Genomic DNA, 23,139 nt, shown 5'->3' with positions numbered 1-23,139 from the left:
GTCTCTGCAGGAGAACACCCACTGAAAGTGAGGAACATAAAGTTGAAAAGTAGAATAACCAGCCCTCAATAATTCATCTATAAAGAAAATGGAGCAGGAAAGTTAAAGGAAAAAAATCGGGATAATGCACAAGTACCTCCTCAATCTATGCCCGGAATATCAAAGACACACTTATACTATACTAAGGTTCAATACCCCCTGGATTTATTTTATTTTTTACCCTTTTTCGGCCTACGTGGCACTATCTTGTGGGCCTAATGCTGGTTGACTTTTTTTCAAGCTAGTGCCACATAGGCCGAAAAGGGGCAGAAAATTACTTATAAAATAAGTTCAGGAGGATAGTAGGACCTTAGTATAGTAGAAGTGTGTATCCAGAATTTCGGGCATAGGTTGAGGGGATACTCGTGCATTTTCCCATCTCATACCACATCTGATGAAAAAGAAGATCAAAGTGAAAAAAATTAATATATTGTTGACATAAAAATTTCTTATCTTTAATTACCAATGCTTATTATCTCCTTAATACTAATATTTAAAAGTTATTTATTTTCTCAACGAGCAATTTCACCTAACATCGCTTTTATTAATAACTTACTTTCTCTTACGTCAATGAATTAAGCTAACTATTTCACTAAGCATTCAATGTATGCACTTTATTACTTCTAAACAGATCAGCTACAGTCTTCTGCAATAATCCAAATCCTCATACGATTAAAAAGGTATGCATCCTATACTATACGTATTTCTTAACTATATAGAGAAAAACGAACACTTCAAATAATATGTTTCTATTTTCTATATATATCAAATTAAAGACTTCAAATTTTATCGCCACCAAATTAATAAATGACACACAACCAACATTGAGGTATATATGATATGTTAGTAATTATCATAGTTCAAAATTAAATCTAACTCTTCTGTTCACTTTACTTTACAGATGCTAAAGATTAATTCATCGCTTCTAGACATAATGTTGATCTGCATTCCGAAACAACAAAAGAAAAAACAAACTATACATGTCAGATCTCAAACAATTTCCCAATAAAATTAAACATTAACAATGTGTGATTTTTCTTTATTTAAGACCTACTACTTAACTAACTTACAAGTACAATTTGATTTTCACAAATTAATGTTTTCAAATTTATTTTTTATGTATAAACAAAATATAGTACTCACTCGATCTTGTTCTAATAACAATTGCAAACTATTATCTTGTCATATCAAATTCAACAGGTGATAAAGCAAAAATCATTTCTTCTATTAGTAAGGTTGAGCATGACAATCATACAAAAAATAATATAAGCAACACAGATTAAAACTTACATGATCATGTAAATTTTTAGGTACATGATTAGTCCGTAAAAAGTGAACACATTTGTATACGGACTTCCATAAGTATCATACATTTGTCTAAATATATAAAACATAATTCCTCTTATAGAAAAAAAGTCAGTTACGGGCATATTGCGAAATTTTTATATATATATATATATATATATATATATATATATATATATATATATATAAATTTTGTAATATGCATATATAATTTTTTTCGCAATATATCATATCTAGAAGATGAACGTTCACTTTTGAAGAAGAAACTTAAAACTAATTGATTATTTAGAGCAATATCTGATGAGGCTGAAGCTGAAGGTACACTGCAAAAAAACTATTCATATCTTACATAACTTGAGCATTCAATGCCTTTATGAAGTAGATTCTTCACATATATCTCTTGCCATGTTTATATGTGTAGGAATTGACAATTTATCTTTATTATATTTGTACGTGTTAAGAGTTGTTCCATAATGTATTAATTCTGTTGCAAAAAAAAGTTTAAACATGAACTTCTAACATTCTGTCGTGCAAGTGGATATATTAGACTGACAATCACTAAAGCTCCAACAAAATTATATGAAATGTTTATGACTTTTACAACATATCTTGTAGGTTTCACAAAGATAAATGTATATATAATAACATCTTTGTTTTTACATATTTTGGTGTTAACCTAGATAAGAAAATAAGATTAGCAAAAAGAGGAGTGTACACATTCAGGGCACAAGATAAAATTCTCAAGATCTACCATCATAAGTATCGCTTGATAATATTCCCTGATACTTTAAACGGTACTTCTTTGATACGACAACGAGTTGACCAAGAAGCTATCAAAAGTGAAGGGTGAAGGAAGGAATTCTGTCAGATAGAATTGCAAAAAAGAGTAAATAAGTAACTCATGGAAATTCATATCCGCAAATATTTTGCCAATTAAGAGACCAATTAAATTTTATAATTTTCAACTTCGAATATATAGTTGCAAATTTCTTTTTGGATCAACGAGTGTACAATACACCGTCGATAAATCAAGTAGCAACAATTTGAATAGATGAAAACAATTTAAATATACCTTTTGATTGAAAAATAATTTTTGATGAGCATCCAGGGTATAAACATAGATTAAAACATTATTTTCGATTATTATGACTCTCTTCAATATCCTTTGTTATTTCCAAAAGGTGAAGGCGGATGACATCAAGAAAACAAAATAAAAGACAACATCACAGGAAAACAGTCACTCCTTAAATCTAACCAATGATATTTCAATATCCATATCCATTGATGAAATATTAGCCAACGAGGATCAAGGTAATATACATATCCTTCTTCCATCTTTTAGAATTTATTCACAAGTTAGATACTGATAAATATTACATACACAATATAATAATGATGACAACTCATAAAAGCTTTTACTGATAAAGGTTGGTACAGATCGACAACGTATTAGGATTAAGAATTGTGTTATGATAAATGTGAGTAACTAAAATTAATTAAAATACAATTAAATATTAATTACATCTCATCCTGATCTTTACATTTTTTGTATGTCCCGACTTATGTAAATACTATTAGCTTGCATCATATCTGACTTGTATTACACTTATCAGATTTAATAAAAAATAAAAATAACACATTTGTGAACACTATTTCATGTATCAAAGTACTACTATCAACAATGTACAAAATACAATTATTATACAATACACATTTCATTTATACAAATATAATCACTAACATAATAAAAATAATATTTATATGATTTCTAACACTTGTAGATGTCAGATGCAAGAAAAAGAGAGAGTTGTCTTCTTGCAGAGAGTACGATAGTTATAAACTACAATTACGAGAAACAGAGAAGTCAATATTACTGCTATGTGAAAGATTACTACAATAATTTGTGATTGACATGTACAAAATTGAAAATAAACAAGGCTAGAATATTTTAAAAAGGAACAATTAAATTTTAGAATAAAGATTTATCAAGGTATCGTTGATAGTGTTAACGCGAAAACATATAGGGAAGATAAAATTGTGCAAAGAATACTACTTTCTCATCTTTTATGGGAAATATGAAATATGAGAAGACGATTATGGATGTAATGGTTTGGTAAAATATTTTGAAAATTCAAATATATTTATAACGACTTGTAATTCTGACTAAATTGAGACTCAATGAGAACTGCGTCTTGGAAAGACTCTTCAAGGTAAACCTGACTTGGTAACAAGAGCATTCAGAGCTAAGTTGCAAAATCTAAAAGACCACATTTTTAAGAAAGAAATATTTGAAATTGTAATTGCTCATGTCATAGTAGAATATAAAAAAAAAACGGGAGCTATAATACATACACCGCTTTCTGATATTAAAAGCAGAGCACAAGATAATATCAGAAAATTAGTATGATAGGTTTATCTCAGCATAAATTCAAGATAAATATAAGTATCCCATCTTGCATGAATTAGTGCTCAAGCATATGATGCATGATCCATGTTGAAACAAGTGGCCAACAAACATATGCATATTAAATGGACAATGTTAATATTGTTATCCTAAAATTTAGATCATAGACCGACAAATCAATTCAAGCAAATGATGTATATTCAATTTATAAAATAAGAATGGATGGAAGTCATAGAATGAATATAACTAATCAATGGGAGGTTATAACTCTTATCTCCTTACCAAACACAATTGTCTCATTAATGTTGAGAAAGTCAAAACAATAAAATATCTATCTATCTATCTATCTATATATATATATATACACACACACACACACAAGTAATGGTCGGTGTGTCGTTCATGGTCAGTTTGATGATCGTAAAAAAATATTGACGGGATTCAAACTTTTCAAGATGTGCAGTTAATTTCATCGCCCGAAGCACTATGGGGAATATATGAATTCAACTTGAGTGAATATCAGTCAGGAAAACATTCAGGTACACATACAATGTATCATAATACACAATTACTTTAAAATAATAAATTAATGATCAAAATACAAAGATTAACTCTAAACGAGCTCACAATATTTTACTTAAAAATTAAAATTTACAAAATATCATCGCCTAGAATGGTGTCAAGCAAACAATGTTGACTGAGTATTTAAGAACATGCTCAATTAACAATGAAACACAAACATACCTTTATTAGAGATTTCTAAATATCATGTTTGGAATCCTAAAGTAAAGACTTTGACAAAAAGGTAAAAACAAGATTGGTAATTGATTGCAATTCAATTGGTACGACAGATATAATACACTGTAACTTTATAACATCGATAATTGTTAAACGTATTTCTAAATTTTCATTAAATTGTACAGCTAACCTCGAGAAGGAAAAATATTATGGGCGATTATTACTAAATTATGTAAGAGGATCATTGTCATTTATTGACTTACTCACGATCAACGTTAAGCAATGCATACTTTCAAAAATGCGGTCAAAGAGAGAGGGTTATAACTCGAGTATGACAACAACATATCACAATATTTAGGAGAAGATATTATCTTTAAAATGCTATCAACTCTCCAAAATTTGTTTGCTACAATAATGTTTCATTGTAATCCAACGGATATTAAGAAACTCTGAAATACGTGTTATAAATATGTTTGTGGACTTCAGCAGGCTATATGAAAACTCACACAATACTATGCTACAATGTACCTTAATAATATTAATAATTATTTGGGAAGTATGGGCAAGAGCATATACATATATTACCTTTCTCAACTAGATCACAACTTGCTTGAAATTGGTCTATCAGAATATCGAGAAATAAATGAATCAAATGTCCGCGCAAACACCTATAAAAATTTTGATGCACTGTCACAATTAAATCCAAAACAAGAGCATGTTTTAACAAAACAATGAAAACAATAGATACTGAAACAATTAAAATATTCTCTGTGGATGGCCATGGGGAAACTGAAAGAACATACGTATAATGTGCATTACTTGTCAATATTAGATCAAGAGATATGATAGCTTTGAAAAAGTCAACTAGTAGCGTAGCAGTTTCAATCTTATCGGGAGGATGTACAACACACTTGAAGTTTGTGATCCCCCTTTAAACAAACGAGTCAACTATGACAAACATATCAAAGCAAAGTGGTATTGCTAAATTGTTTAGAAAATCAAAAATAATTATATGGGATGAAGTATCAATGATCAAGCGGCAAACAATAGAAAGAGTCGACAGACGCTTTAAAGACATAATGGACATTAGTAAATCATTTGATGGAAAAGCCATGATTTTTGGAGGAGATTTTTCGATATATGTTACCAGTAGTTCCAAAATCAACTAGAGCAGGAAATGTAAATGCAAGTTCACTCAAATCATATATTTGATTTTTGATGGAAAAAATTCAATTTACAAGAAATATGAAAGCACGAACAAATTCCAACATTCAGTGAGTTCTTACTTTACGTGGATACCAACAATTAACCAACAATAAGAGACTACAATTGATTATCAAGCATTCTAGGGATGAAATTCTAGATAATCCATAATAAAAAAAAGAATTTTCAAACCTACAAAAAATGTTGGTAAAACAAAATATGTCACCGAAAGAGCTATCTTAGCAAGCAGAATGACCATGTGGATAAACTTAATGACAAGTTAATACCCTTGTTTCCATGTGAAAGCAAGACATTAAATAATTTTGACTCATTGCAATATGAGACCAATAATTATTATCAAAAAGAATATTCAATTACTTTAATACTGAACGATCTCCTGTCACATAGGTATTGAAGAAAATACATTACAAAGTACAATCATGAAGAGGTGGTAACAAAAAACAATATGGATAAATTTTGACATGTCTTACTAAATACAATTTAGAATTAAGGAAAATGCATCCATCATGCTGCTAAGATATTTAGACCCTTCAAATGATTATGAAATAACACCTGAATGATATGTCGAGGCTTTTGTCCCAGAATATTTTGCACACTGAAATATCAAGTGGTTATTCTGCAATGAAGCATGTGATTCTTTCAAGAATTCAACTATCACCACCAGAAAATGAAGAATATTCATTTAAATTCATTTGAAAGCAATTTTCAGTATACTTTTTATTTGTAATGACTATAAATAAAGTGCAAGGTCGAACAATTACATAGGTTATTTTGTATTGCCCCAACATGTTCTCTCACACGGTCAATGTATGTGTCACTTTCAAAAGGGATATCTATGTTCACAACAAAAGTACTTGTCCTAACAGAGCAATTCAAACATAAAAACTAGACATACACAAAGAACATCATCTATAAGGACGTTTTAGATACGATAACTTCATATACATATATGTCCATTGTAACACAGATAATTGAATCTTTATAAATTATGGAATCCTAACAACATTACATTGCTTCAAAATTTAGATTTAGAAGATACCGACACACATATACAAATATAATTAATTCTTCATCAATCCATACTCCTCAATTCATTAAAGTCATATTCATGAGAATTCGTTAAGTCCCTCATTCCTCTCACTTAAATAGTAAACAATGACATTTAAACCAACATTGTACACACTAAAAACATGAGGAAAAGAAGAAGACAAACACTTCATGCTCTATTTTGTTGTTTTTTTATAATTTACGTTTAAGTTTCTTGTATTGCATTCTTTGTTTCAATATTATTATTATGGAAAAATGCATAAGTATCTCTTCAACCTTGTAACAATTCAAAAAAAAAATAATAGGTACTTAAGGTGATTTAATTATTAATTAAAAATCTAAAATTTTAAGGGCATAATGGTCCTTTCACATATTAATAAAAATAAATCAGATTTGTATTAAACTAATTTAAATCCTATTTGACTAAGTCTTGACTTTAGTCTCCTAATCCTAATAACACACTCTCTCTCTCTCTCACGTTCTCCATCTCTCTCTCTCACGTTGGTTTCTTCCAAAAATAATTTCAAGAACTGAAAATACATCAAGAGTTAATCACACTTGAAGAACTCACAAGAATTTTTAAGTAAAAGAAAAAGTAATCAAAACGTCAAGGCTAAGAGAGGTTCATCGAGTGAGGTGTACGTTGAAGAAAATTGGGATTGGTTTGGAGGAGTTTCCGGGCAGCAACATCAACATTTCAACATTAGCATTTGAACATCGATTAAGGTATGTGTTCTCTTCTCTCTTGGTACCTTTCCCAAGAGACCCGTTAAGGTTCAGAATATTCATCCCGAAAACTAGAATTGTTCCCCGTTGCATGTCCCTGTCCCTAGCTCCCATTGAATCATAGGTTGATTATGTTTGCTGGTTGGAAAACTAGGGATGAAACGTGTTTTCATGATAATCATGTATTTATATGTATATTTGGAATTATATGACTTATGTTGATGTTTCCAAAAATGTAACTACGTGTGTATATGTCTGTTGCCGTGGCTATTGTTCATGGTTTAGGACTTGAAATGACATGATAGTTCTTTATATTTCATGCACACATGTTGATGTAAATGTGATGTTCATATGAGTTGAGTGGCTGATTTGAGGGATAATGTCTTGGCTAAACGAATACATGAAGATGCACCTAAAACGTTCTAAATGCACTACGAAATTTCCCTAAGAACTAAGGTGTAACATGATAAAAGGATGCTGAAGAAAATTAAAAGAAATTTCTAGCTTCTATTGATGAATTTCGGTCAGCAAAGAGAGTTCAAAATGTTGAAAAAAAATAAATTAAAACAAGTGAGGTCATGGAGGATTGAACCCGTCACCTCACCATATTAAAAACCATGAGAATAAAGAAGTAAAAATAAAATGTGGAGAGTGGAGATTGAACCCACAACCTCTTGAATGGATGAGAGAATTAGGAGGAAAATAAAGGAGAAAATAAACTGTGGAGAGTGGGGATTGAACCCACAACCTCTTGAATGGATGAGAGAGTTTGGAGGAAAATAAGGAGAAAATAAAATGTGGAGAGTGGGGATTGAACCCACAACCTCTTGGATAGGTGAGAAAGTTAAGAAATAAATTAAAAGAAAAAAATAATGAGCTTGTGGGGGATTGAACCCACAACCTCCTTGCCTTAAATCGAAAAAGGGGAGGAGAACAAGAAAGAAATATTATGGGTTGATGGAAATCGAACTAGGGTCTCCCAAATCTGGAAAATGCAATTATCAAAGTTTAAAATAAGATTTAGTGTTGTTCAAGGGATTCGAAATCGGGTTCCTTTCCGTATTGACACATAATTCATATGTAAATAAATATTTAATGAACGCTGCCTCTAAAGATCAAAATCAATATCTTGGCATATCTACAAGATGCATAAGTCTTGTACTACATAATCTTAGGAAGATATGAATCACTTAAACAAACTATGATTGAAACCCCATGGCTTGTACGTATAGACACATAAGTCTAACATACGTTCAAAAATAAGTGAACTTAAGATGTACGTAATGAGATGATGAACCTTAGGAGGGTTAAATACGAGTGTAAGATACACTAAATGGCCAAGTGCATAAACATATAATGAGATGAATTATGAAATGAGGAAATGAACATTCACGTAATAAGAAGTGAGTAACTATGAAAAACAAAGGTGCTAATAATGAAGAATGTGGTGACAATCATGATGTGAGGCTAATGTACATGATGAAAGTAATCTCAAATGAGCCTAACTAAATATTACCAATACGTACTCACCAATGAGAGTGTAAGATGATGAAGAGACAAGTCTCTATGAACACTCTAATGAAAATATTAGGTTTAAAACACTTAATACTAATGATGAGATGAGAAATCATCAAATGAGCTATAATGTCCTCATACTAGAAGCCAACTTCCATGATGTATGAGTTGAATGTAATGGAACTTTATACTGAGCACCGATATCTAGTTATGAGCGGTGATGCCTTCTTTCGGGAAAGGCGGAGGTTCACGTAACTCTCATGAGATGAGATTGTCCGGCTTGCCGGGTATGGGTCTTCATACATCTCTAGTCTTTAAATCTATACTGCCACTATAGGGATCTGGCGGGGTTAAATTCTCATATACGCTAGCATGTTATTGAGTCACTTTGGCCGATGATTCCACCTCTTTTCAGTGTGGGGGAGACACTGGATTTCATGATGCTCACATGATCTATGTTGGTTAAAGTTAAAGTTCCCAATGAATGAATGAGGCCAGCCTCTAAGGAATCATATAAAGAAATGAATGATACCTAAGGTGTTAGGATAGGATAATCAAGAGGTGGGCTAGATTCAGGTAATGACATTAGGTTATTCCTGATCATTGCACAACAAACCCAATGAAAGTCTTAAACTACATCCTAGGTATAGCTGGTATACGCACTGCCTATGAATGAACTGGAATGAGGTACGTATAAATGAATAAAGCAGACTCTGTGTTTGCTAAAGAAGGCTCCCTAGTTGAGGTCCCATATGTTGATCCCTCATTTTTGAAAGTCTTAAGGTCAAGTCCATAATAACAAGGTCTCATGGCATACGAATGAATAATATGAAAGAAACAATGTGTTATATGTTATGTGCTATATAAAGATGCTATGTGTTGTGTGTAGTACGATAATGATAATGATGCATGTCAATCTCATGGCATAACTTTTCCAATCTCAAATTGTCAAGTCCACTGACTTGACTTCCAAAAATCATGTCGTTAGGAAAGAGCTATTCTTTCTCATGCATGTCCCTGGTGTGTGCTTGCATATACCCATACTTAATACAAGTGTGTACTAATTCCATACAAACATCTACTTTTAGGTGCAGGCACAGGTGGACAGTAGAGCTACAGGTTCGTTGTTGCAGCTATCCGGACGTCAGCATTCATCCAGAGTTTGGTAGGTCCTACGCTTTTGAGGATGCTGCTGTGTTACATTCTAGAGTAGTTTTAGAGTTGAGCTAGTGAATCATGTTCCACTAGCATTTCTTTCCTGTTTTGGTTCAGACTCTGTATTAGTGCTATTTTGACCGATATACAATTAATACTGAATGAATTATTTCTTTCAGTTGCTTATCTCTTGAAAGTTAGATGGTTGATGATGAACGATTACGAAATATAAAGAAAATGTTTAGCAAGTATACTTAAAGAATCAAAAGTTTCAAATTTTCCGCTAAAATTAACCTATGTAAAGTAAGAATGGCGTAAGTAGGCTTGTTTGCGACCTCTGAGAGGTCAACGACGCCGGTCTCGTCTGGGGTCTAGATTCCGGTCGTGAAAAACCTATGCCCGAATTCTCAGAGACACACTTATACTATACTCAGGTCCTATTACCTCCCTGAACTTATTTTATATATAATTTTCTATCCCTTTTCGGCTTACGTGACACTATCTTGTGGGCCCAGTGTGTGTTGACATTTCTTTTCAAGCTAGTGCCACGTAGGCCAAAAAGGGGTAAAAATTATTTATAAAATGAGTTCAGGTGGGTAATAGGACCTTAGTATAGTATAATTGTGTCTCTGAAATTTCGGGCATAGATTGAAGGAATACTTATGCATTTTCCCTATTATTATTCATAACTTACGGTACTTTCATGCTTCATATTAAGTTCATGTAGTAGTTCATAATTTACCACAAATATCCTACATATTATTAAATGCATAAATTAAATCTTTTCCCTATATGAGATCAATAATAGCTCATACACTCATTAGAATACTAATTAACACAATGTATACTTCTACTGCATCAATAATAATAATGCACTCACTCATGATAACACTGTTTTACAAATATCTCGAGAGAGAATGATATAACTTAACGTGACTCACACATGCAACACACGTGTCCATGACTAGTAACTAATAAATATTGGATACTTTCTAGGAATCAGTCACTTATTTACAAAAATATCCTCCGTCTTATTTACTTTTTATATTTCTTTTTATTGAGCTTTAGTTAGTTGCTCTTAAATATAAAATAAAATAAATCTCAATTGTTAATAACTTTACAATCCACAAGAATTAAAATTGATGCAATCTATTGAGGCTAGTGGGACGTCTCTCTTCTTTACTGTCACAAATAAAAATTAGGCAAAAATAAATGCTTAATATAAAGATATGAAAAGTGATAGTAAAATAGATTTATTTTAAGGATATTTGTCATTTTAATTATTTTATCCTAAGATAAATTATTTTGGTATTGTTATTCAACCAAGAGGAAGGAATAACTTAATTTTAGTATTATTTATTAATTCTCGGATCCATACTTTATAACCAAACAATGAATGAAGAGACACTAAAAAGTTATTTCATAACTATTTTCTTTTATCCATTACATCAATCAACTCCTTAGAGTTTGATTTCGTCTCTCAAATACAATATTTTGATGCATAATTCCTATTTTAACCCACAAAAGAAACTACATGATTATTCACTAAATTTTAACCCACAAAAGAAACTCATCAAAATTAAAAAGTCCCGTCCAAAAATTCTTACGCTAATAATATAATATATATAATTAAAAAATATTCTGTGTAATCAAATATTATTTCATTAGGCTAGGAAATATTATTTTAAGTGTGCACATTAGGTCATATTTTTCCTCTCTTTTTAATAAGAAAATATTTGGAAGGACAAGTTATATTGGTAAGTGTAAAAGTATGTGATGCAACTTTCTTTTCATCGAGTATTATGAGTAATATATTTAAAAAACCTTACTTTAAAGAAATTTGATAAGTGGTGAGCATTATTTTGGACACTAATCCAATAGGAGAATGAATACAAAAAATATATGAGATTTAATAATCACGTAAGCCTACCATTCCTCTTTAATCTTTACTTATTTTAATTATAATCCAAAAAGTGGAAGAAACTAATTTAACTTTTGTTCATACAACTCATTAGCATGTAACTCTAATATAATATATAATAAAACCTAGAAATACTTGTTTAAAAATAAGTATTTGATCATAAAAAATTTAAATTTGAAATACTTGTTTTCCATTATACCCACTTCTATATTTAAATACATCTAAATATGAATATTGTTTTCGATATTGGTTGCAAAAGCTTAACGAAATACGAGATCCAATACAATTTGAAGAGTCTCAACCGTGGATCAACCAACGTACACGAGTATACACAATCTTAAAAATACAACTAAATACCTTATTTAAATTTCTAGTAGTTCCATCGTGTTAACATAAAAAAATATTATCATTACAAGTAAGTCTAGCTCATTTAAGTAAATCCATAACAGTAAAATCAGTAAGAGTTACTGGATATATGAATGATACATAGAAATCTCATAAGATATTTACTTAAATGATTTTAAAAGATTCTTCTGTCAAAACTCTTACAATTTGTTTAAATCTGAGATTAAATAGATTTCTAAATGACAAGTCTTCATATCTTTAACTATTCTTCTGGCCTATTCCTCTATTAAATTATAAATTATTTTATCAAACACTACAAATTTCAAATGACATTAAAAAAAAAAAAAACATTTGAAATCTTCTAGCATTTGCCGTACATAGAAAGTTGACATTTTTCGTCCTTTAATTTTAAACTTGTCATCAATGGTATGTTTGACAATAAATTTATACCTTTTCAATTCTTAGTAAAAAATGACATTTCCTTATATTAGTGAAATGTAATACTTTGTTGTGTCAGAATAAGAATAACATGGAAAACACCAAAGATTGGCAAAGACAAGTTGATTTCCACTTTGTGCAAATTATTATAAATTTAAACCAAATTTTATACACATGAAGAAAATGTATATATTCTTTGCATTATGTCGTTTTCCCATTTATTTATTCCCACAAAAAGATATGCATGCCTACCATTTAGTCACCATCAAAAACAGACTTGTATAATATTAAAAAGAAAAGATACTAAAGAATTTAGGGATAATATTGAATACGAAAAACAAATAGATATACTCTTAAATTATTATATGTTATGCAGATATTCTTTGCCATACTTTTCAAAAATTAGTGTCTCTGTTATTTAAGAAATCGGGATATATATATATTTCCTTCACTCAAACGGAAGACTAAATAGGAACACATGGTAGAATATTATCCGTCGGTCCGATATTTAATAAAAATTGGTTGGTAGATAAGATTATGACAAGCATATGTCCATTAGTATAAATGATATATATACTTTAATTTTTGGACGACAGAAATATCAATATCTCAAAAATATGAAGCAGAATATCTACATACTATTTATGACAATTCGAAAGTATATCTATCATTCTTCTCTATTGAAATGATAAGTATTTATAATCATTAATTTATATAGATATTGCTAAATTCTTTAATTATATTGAATGCAGTAACATTAATTACGGAAAAATATTTTTGTGGCAATATTCATTATCACTGAATCTCTTCTGCTATATGTATAGTGAAATATAATTCCTAACAAATGCATGAGTTGCTGACATATCTATATAGACCTTCAGTATATTATCATTTTATTACAGTATATCTATCAATAATATAACTCTTGATTTAATTTCTCTGAAATATAATATTACATGAGTATATAATTTTAAATTAGTTAAGAAGTCCAAAATTCAGAAGAACACCTTCATCGATATAAAAATACTCTCATTTATATATAGTAAAAATACGTTAGAGGCTTGTAACATTTTAATTTGTCTTTAATTTTCTTTTTCACCATATTAATCACAAAACACGTACACAATTTAATGTATTATCTATCACATGATATTTCTTATCCACTTTTCATTTTCTCAACACAACTAAGAAAACATCCACTCTATATGATTAAATGCATGGTGACCTTTTATCAAAAATAATTTATTAAAATTATTTGAAAATTTGGAATCAAACACCGTTTGACTGTAGATTTTTTAAGTAAATTTGGGAAAATAATTTTGTTTTAATTTTTTAAAAACAAAAAAAAATAGGAATAGATTAGTGGAAAGTTGGGTGGTTTGGCCCGTGGGGAGGGACAATTTTTTTTTTTTTGAAAAAAACAAATTTACTGGGTTAAAATCATTTTATCTTCGACCATATTTGAACAAATTCATATTTGCTCATATTATATTTGGATGGATTATAATCCAAATCATTTTCTCAATTCATATTCAACTCATTCAAATCCGATTCAATCCAACCATTTGTCACCCCTAATGGACACTACTTGTTATTTGTTATAACAAGATCAATTGACTTGTAATACGAACTTATTGTTAGTTTTGATAGTTTTTAAAATTTATAAGTATAAATCATATTTTTTCTAAAAAGATGAAATATATTTCACAAATACTACAACTAAACACGTGATAAAAAATTTCACCCAAATAATATTTATCAAAAACTTTTAAAAATTTATGCTCAAACACTAACTAACTAATTAGCATATGAAACTTGGAGCTATTATAGATAAAAAGAAATGGGTGTCATACTAGAAATAGAACAGGCATATTTAATTTTGTTCATAATTTAACCATCAAATACCACCCTATTTAAACCGTAGTACAACTAGTGGGGTGTCAAGACATAACATCGTCAAATCAAATTAAATTAGTTTGATTCAATTATAATTTTTTAATTTTACGACATTTATGTCCAGTCCTAATAATAATAGTCTGGTCTAGGATTATTATTTAATATAATAGTAGTACTATATTATCACATGTTTATCTTAATTATTTGTTCAAAAGGGTCTAGGATTATTATTTAGAATTAGGCATAATTGAAATGCGCCGTACTGTTTCTTTAACTATATACAATTGTCAATTATTGATAACATTTTCGAAATTAATTAATATTATAGTATGACTTTTTTGTATTTTTCACAGCTTCTTAAAACTCACTTCACTAATATATCAATCTTAAATTTTAACGTGATTTTATTCAAATATATATATATATATATATATATATATATATATATTTTCAATTCATATAATTTAATAAAGGGAAAATTATATATAATAGCAAACTAATAATCTAAAATAAATGGAGTAGCTAGAGTTTGATTTAATTGTGCTCCATAGCAAACGTTTGCAAAAAATTGTCAGATGCCTCTCTCCCAAATATCTCGCTCGCCACTTTCCTTCAATCTCTCGCTCACTTCCTCACTTTCTATACAAACACAAGTGTATAAAAATTGTTTCTAATTGTATAAAGCAGAAAAAAATGTATAACCCTCTTCCAAATCTCGCTCGCCACTCTCCCAAATCTCGCTCGCCACCCTCGCCTTTCTCACTTATACAAATAGAAGCGAAATGTATAAATTGCGTTTCTGTTTGTATAAAGCGTGAGAAATTTGTATATACATATGCAAGTAAATATATTTTCGTCCTATACACTTATAATTATACAATAAAAATACTCTCCTGCCTAGTTTCTTTTGCCTTTCTCTCTTTCTCGCTTTATACAATTTTCAAATTGTATCTAATTTCTCTCTTTCTTGTTTTATATAATTCGATTCAATTATATATTCCTTGTCAAGTCTCTTTTGTCTTTCTCTCTTTCTCATTTTATACAAATTCAAATTGTATATAATCGTTCTATACACTTATAATAATACAATTTGTTTTATACACTTCGTTTTTATACAGTTCTCTGCCCAAGTGTCTTTCTCTTTCTTGTTTTATACACTTCGTTTTATATAATTTGCTTTAATTGTATATGTATAGTGAATTATATAATTTCTATGTTTTCTATGGAGCGTAATTATGCAAACTTTGTTATAGCATACAAATATGAATTTTTTATTTGCTATATATGAAAGTTGCCCTTTAATAAAATACAAAGTTTGAAGAGCGAAAGAATATTTTTAGAAAATTTATGATTTAAAATAAATTACAACTATGTGAATTTTTTAAAATAAATTACAACTAGTTATGACTAAGTCTTGAATATTTTTAAGTTATATGTTGTTACTATCATTTTAAAGTTAATTTAAAAAATTTAAGTTACATAAATTAAAAAACAAAGATATTTTCTGTTCTCTTCCTACCACTATTATAGGTCTAAACATAAAGGAAAGACAATCACGCTTATTCAAAAATTTATATTCATGTTTTAAGTAAAAACTCATGTTATATTCTGAGCCATGTACCATGTCATACCTATTTATCGTTGGCTAATTATTATTTAAAAATATTTTGTGTTGTAAATCAGATGTTACTTAATTTATGTCTAAGAAATATATTTAAAAAAGTTATGTCGTACATAATTGGATCATAGTTTAAAGTGTTATAAGGGAGGAGCCAGACATTTTATGGAGGGTGTGCAAAATTTTAAAAATAATTTACAAAATATTTAATGAGTTTTGACTAATAAAAATTTATGTTAAAAATTTAATGTTAGCAAAAATTAAACCTTCAATCTCCGGCCTCAAAGCTTCTAACTCGCTCTTTACCACTGAGATAGGAGCTCAAATTCCATCCAGTGTGTGCAAACGTATCTATATATTACAATTTCATTGAATTTGATCTATATATTGTTGGGTTTTAAAAGGTGTGAATGGAAAATGAAGAGTTGCGACTTTTATGAAAGGTTGCGACTTTAATGAAAAGTGATGACCTTTTTGAAAGATTGTGAATTTTTCAAAGGTTCGTGTCCTTTCCGGTAAGGCACAATAAGAACCTTTTTGCACTACCCTGTGTTTTCTATAAACTGAGGGATCTCTCTCATTCTAAAAATAATTTCTGGACTTCTTCTACTACTACTAAATCTAGTATTCTAAGTGTGCTTTACTGCCGTTGTGTGGCTCACTGACACTAGTGTGTTGGGTATCAACACACTGGTGATTGAGATCATTCTATCCTGGGAAAACATATTTCAAATCAAACCCCGGATACTAGAGGGGAATAATTTCCATATGGGGACGTTGTGCATTCAGTGGACTTGATCTTCTTTTTGTTTTTCCACATTCGGATATGTGTTATAGATTTTAAATAGAGTTGTCAATATGGGCTAGCCCACCCTATTCGGGCTAACCAATACAGACTTCGACATTTTATGGGTAAGGTCGGGCTAGTCCATTTTGGGTGTGGGCCAGAAAAAGACCGGCCCAACCCACAAGTACGTGGGCTACAGGCTTGTCGGACCAACCAACTTTTTAAAAAATTATATTATTTTTTGAATTATTAAATTAAATTATAAATTATAATTTAAAAATATTATCATAAATACAAAACAATATTACGTGATGTTAATGTTACTACTTTTTAATCAAATCCACAAATAAAATTTTATTTATAATATTTATTTAAGTTTTTTTTTCAAGTAAAAGTATAAATATCTAAATAGAAACATTAACCTAATTACTTTGAGTTTGGACTCTCTTTAATTTTAAATTTTAATATAATATTATATTTTTTAATTAATTTTTATTAGCCCACGGGTCGGCCCTACCGATATTTATCAAGCCCCATAAATCAGCAGACTTATTTAGGTCTGGCTAAAAAACTCTTTTCTCAAATGGGCTCCTAAAATCATAGTCTAACCCTATTAAATCCCGATTTGGCCAGGCCGGCCCAACAGGCCTAGCCCATATTGACGGCTCTGTTTTAGTAATTGTATATAATAGCAAACTAATAATCTAAAATAAGTGGAGTAGGTTTGATTTAATTGTGCCCCATAGCAAACGTTTGTCAGTCGCCTCTCTCCCAAAACTCTCGCTCGCGGCTCTCCCTCTGCTCGCCTCTCTTGCTTTATACAACAGAAGTGTATAAATTGTGTTTCTATTTTGTATAAAGCGAGAGAAAATTGTATATACACATGCAAAAAGATATATCTTCGTGCTATACACTTGATTATACAATTTACGCACATTTTTACTTCGATTCAATTGTATACAAATGCAAATTTTATATAAATATTGCAGCGAAAAAGGCCATCGAATTATACAATTGCAGTGAAAAATAATTTTCTCTCGCTTTATACAACAGAAGTATATAAATTGTGTTTTTGTTTTTGTATAAAGCGAGAAAAAAACATATATCTTTTTCATATACACTTATAATTATATAATATACAAACATTTTACTTCGATTTAATTGTATACAAAGCAAATCTTATACAGATATTGCAGTGAAATAGGCCAACGAATTATACAATTTAGGCCAGCGAATCATACAATTGTATATGTATAGCGCGACCAGCGAATCATACAATTGTATATGTATAGCGAGCCAGCGAATTATACAATTTAGGCCAACGAATCATATAATTGTATATGTATAGCGAATTATACAGTTATATGTTTGCTATGGAACACAATTATGTGAACTTTGCTATAACATTCAAATATGAATTTTTTGTTTGTTATATGTGAAAGTTGCCCAATTTTAAATTCGTGAATTAATTTTCGTTCTTCTGTTTTTCACTAGTTCATTAAACTTTGGTAATTTCGTGTTTCTACAAAATTGTTGAAATTAGTAAGATTTTTTAAACACAAATTAACAATAATTCTTCTTTAAGCAAAATATTTCATATATTTTTCTAATCTGTTTCTGATTCTAGTATCTCTCTAGTTTTAATTTTCTAGTTGTGAAAATGTTCTTAAACTTTGTTATGTCTTATTAAGTTCTTTAAAATTTTGTTCTAATTATCTAAGGAATACAAGATGAACAACATATATACGGTATAATTTTCTGGCGAAGGGTGTTCACTTGCACACCATCATTGGCCGTAGCTCTGTCCATATTATAAGGGGTAATAAAATTTTCATCAAATGAGCAATAAAACTAGAATTTAAAAGTAACCACATAATTTAGGCTTAAGTTATATGCGATTTTTTAAAATTATCCATACATTTTATTTAGACATTTTAATTTTAGTCTTGTATCTATTAAATGTTTATATATTTAAAAGTGATTCCTATTAAAAATAAAATGACCGACATAGAAAAAAAAAGGTATTTAACCTTACCACTCTCATTAAGTGCGTAAAGCTATTAGAAATAATATTTTTTCTTTTTCTTTCCAACTTATACACTTAAAATAATAATAAATAAAATGATTAATGTTTTAAAAAAATATATAACGTCTTATCAAACGCATTTATTAAATTTGTCATTGTTTAGACAAATGATGATTAAAATTTATTTTGTCAAATACAGGAAACTTATGTTTGAAATTAAGTAGATTCATTGAAATTTGAAGGGAAATGTTCCTTTTTAGCAAAATATTTTCAGACGCATATATGACTGAAGTTATTTCAAACAGTTTGATGATTAAAATTAATTTTTTATAATACATAAAATTTATATTATTTCAAATTTAGAATTATATTTGAAAGTTGAAATTAAAATACATATTATTATTTTTTAACAAGAAAACTACTGCCATACGAATAAAGTTGTGTTTCTTTAACTTATGATTGAAGTTCAAGCATATAGTACATAAAAAAAGTATTAAATAAATTAATATTTTATTATCCTTTATTATTTGTTTATTTTTAAATTGATGTATCTATTAAGAAAATAATTATTAATATAATAAGTTTATTATTTTATCTCTATTAATTATGAAGTAAATAAATTAAAAACTTAAAATTTTGAAGAAGTTCTACATTTTTCAAAGTAATTAATTGAGGGTACAATATGTAAAGAAATTTTATCTCTTCTTAATTTGTCAAAATGGATAAGTAATTACGTATATTTATAAAAGAAAAAGTGGACAAGTAATTAAGGACATAAAGAGTAATTAGTTAAAATTTGATAAATTAATAACTTGAATTCTTACATTAAACACAAAATTTTAATTTTAATCACGTACATACCTAAATATTGGAATCAGTGTTTTTGAAACGGGGGCGTGAAGTGAGATATTTTATGTCATACGGGGCAAGACGTAAACCTCGAGACACGGGATGTAAGTTTCATTAGCCTTATGTATATTTAATTTTTGTGAACTTTCAATGATTTTATAAACGAATATTTAATAAAATAATCTATAATATATAAAAAATATATTATAATTTTATTTGAGATAAGTATTAATAATCAATAATGAAGAGAAAAAGTATTATAATTACCATTTTAAAAAATATTATTATATTGTAACGACCTGTTTAGTCGTTTTGAGCAGCAGATTTTATTTCTGGAAAAACAGGCTGAGACGACGGAACCCACGACGGACCGTCATGGGCGCGACGGACCGTCGAGGGTGTCTCGTCCCATAAGACTTAGAAATTCTGAAATTTGGGTGCTGAAATCGACTCTCTGAACTCTGTGACGGACCTGCAGGACGGACTGTCACAGGCACGACGAACCGTCGTGATCCACCGTTTCAAAACACTTCAACTCTTAAGAATTTGGTACAGGGAACGATTCTCTGAACGTCGTGACGGAAGTGCAGGACGGACCGTCGTAGGTACGACGGGCCGTCACAGACTCCTTAAGGAAATCGAGTCTCTAACGAACCTGCATGACAGACCGTCGCAGGCGCGACGGGCCGTCACAGGTTGCGTAATCCCAGTCGGAGTCGGATTTCTGGTTAAGTTTTAAAGGGGCGTTTTGGACTATTCCTGCTATAATTATATATTTCGTGGGTTTATATTAATAACTCAATTTCTTGGGGGATAAAAGAGGTAACCTTGAGTTAAATTGTGGGTTATTATTGTCATCTTTTACACTTAATTACATGTTAATTAGGGTAAAAGAAAGAGGGTTTGAATAAGAAAAAGAAAAGAACAGAAAGAGAGAGAAGGAGAATCGATAGAGAGAGACGAACGAAGAGGAAAAACACAAGGCTTTGGGAAATTCTTGCTTGATCACTAGTCTTCGGTGGAGGTAGGTTATGGTTTCTCTTACGATATTCGTAGTAAACTCTTAATAGCGAATGATATGTATTGATAATATTGTAAACCCTACTATGTGCTTAATTGTATGCTTGTATGAATATGATTACATAATGGTGATAAAGTAAGCATGATGAAGCTATTGAATCTTAATCTTGAAAGAAACCCTAATCTACCTTGATAATGAGATTGATGATGCCTTGGTATAAAAGAAGGCTTGATGAACTAAAGTGATGAGATTAGTGGATCGGGTGTCACGAACCGACACGTAGAATTAGTGGGACGGGTGTCACGAACCGACACATAGAATTAGTGGATCGGGTGTCACGAACCGACACGTAGAATTAGTGGGACGGGTTTCACGAACCGACACATAGAATTAGTGGGACGGGTGTCACGAACCGACACATAGAATTAGTGGATCGGGTGTCACGAACCGACACGTAGAATTAGTGGGACGGGTGTCACGAACCGACACATAGAATTAGTAGATCGGGTGTCACGAACCGACACATAGAATTAGTGGATCAGGTGTCACGAACCGACACATAGAATTAGTGGATCGGGTGTCACGAACCGACACATAGAATTAGTGGGACGGGTGTCACGAACCGACACATAGAATTAGTGGATCGGGTGTCACGAACTGACACATAGAATTAGTGGATCGGGTGTCACGAACCGACACATAGAATTAGTGGGACGGGTGTCACGAACCGACACATAGAATTAGTGGATCGGGTGTCACGAACCAACACGTAGATGTAGGGGATCGGAGTGTCACGTACCAACACAAGAGGACTAATGAATATGAGGGAGCGGAGTGTCACGTAACGACACAAGAGAAATAAAGATAATGAATCTTGAAAGATGTTAATATACTCAATCTAATGAACATAATTCCTAAATGAATATGGTATTGAGGCTTGAGTCCTCATGTGTGAACTTGACGGTAATTGATTATGACATATTACTTGCTGTTGCTACATGTTGAGTATCATAGTTGATTTTATGATGTTATCTGATATATACTGTTTTCTATTTTGAGTTGGCTGATGATATCTACTCAGTACCCGTGTTTTGTACTGACCCCTACTTTTATGTTTTCTTCTTGTTTAATTGTGGAGTGCAGCAAACGTGCCGTCATCTTCGACTCAACAGTAACTCTAGCCAATCTTCATTACTCCGGATATCAGGGTGAGCTAATGCTTCTAGCTTGGACTGGATCTTCCTCTTCATGTCTTGATGCCTTGAAGTTCCGGCATGGACTAGCTTTTATGTATTTTTAGCTTCTTAGAAACTCTTAGATTTAGTAATTTGAAGTAGATGTTCTTGTGATGATGACTTCAAGATTTTGGGAAATAATAGTTGTTGAATTGGTTTTTATTAATGAGTTTAAGTCTTCCGCATTACTTTATGTTGATAGTACATTGAAATGTTAAGGTTTAGATTTGGTTGGTTCGCTCACACAGGAGGGTAAGTGTGGGTGCCAGTCGCGGCCCTATTTGGGTCGTGACAAACTTGGTATCAGAGCATTAGGTTCGTTGGTCTCATCACCCAAGAACGAGTCTAGTAGAGTCTTAAGGAACGGTAGGGTAACGCCTTTACTTTTCTTTGAGAGGCTATAAGACTTTAGGAAAATTCCATTCTTTCTTTCTTTCTTTCGTGCTATTACTTGGATCCAATTGGTATCTAGGTGATACAAATTGGTATCTGACCATCTTCACTCTATTTCGCGGATGGTTAGAACTAGAACAACGACTTCGCCAACACCAACATCGGCAAGACAAGAAGCGTCTGAGCCAACCACTGGGGCTGTAGCTCGAGGAAGAGTAGCGGTAAGAGGCCATGGTAGAGGTCGTGGGAGGACGTCCTTTAGAGGAAGAGGACGAGCACCTAGCCTTTCTGATACTAGGGCGGTGACTCCTCCACCGACTGAAGAAGTTGTAAGAGAGGGTGAGGAAGAGGAAACTGAGCAAGTGCAGAATGAGGAACTACCACCCCAACCTACCCCAGAGATGATCAATCAGGTTCTCGCTTATCTTAGTGGGTTGTCTGATCAGGGTCAGGCACC

The sequence above is a fragment of the Solanum lycopersicum genome, chromosome 9 (genome assembly GCF_036512215.1).
Source record: "Solanum lycopersicum chromosome 9, SLM_r2.1".
In the NCBI taxonomy this organism is placed as follows: domain Eukaryota; kingdom Viridiplantae; phylum Streptophyta; class Magnoliopsida; order Solanales; family Solanaceae; genus Solanum; species Solanum lycopersicum.
Note: the sequence above shows the minus strand (reverse complement) of the source record.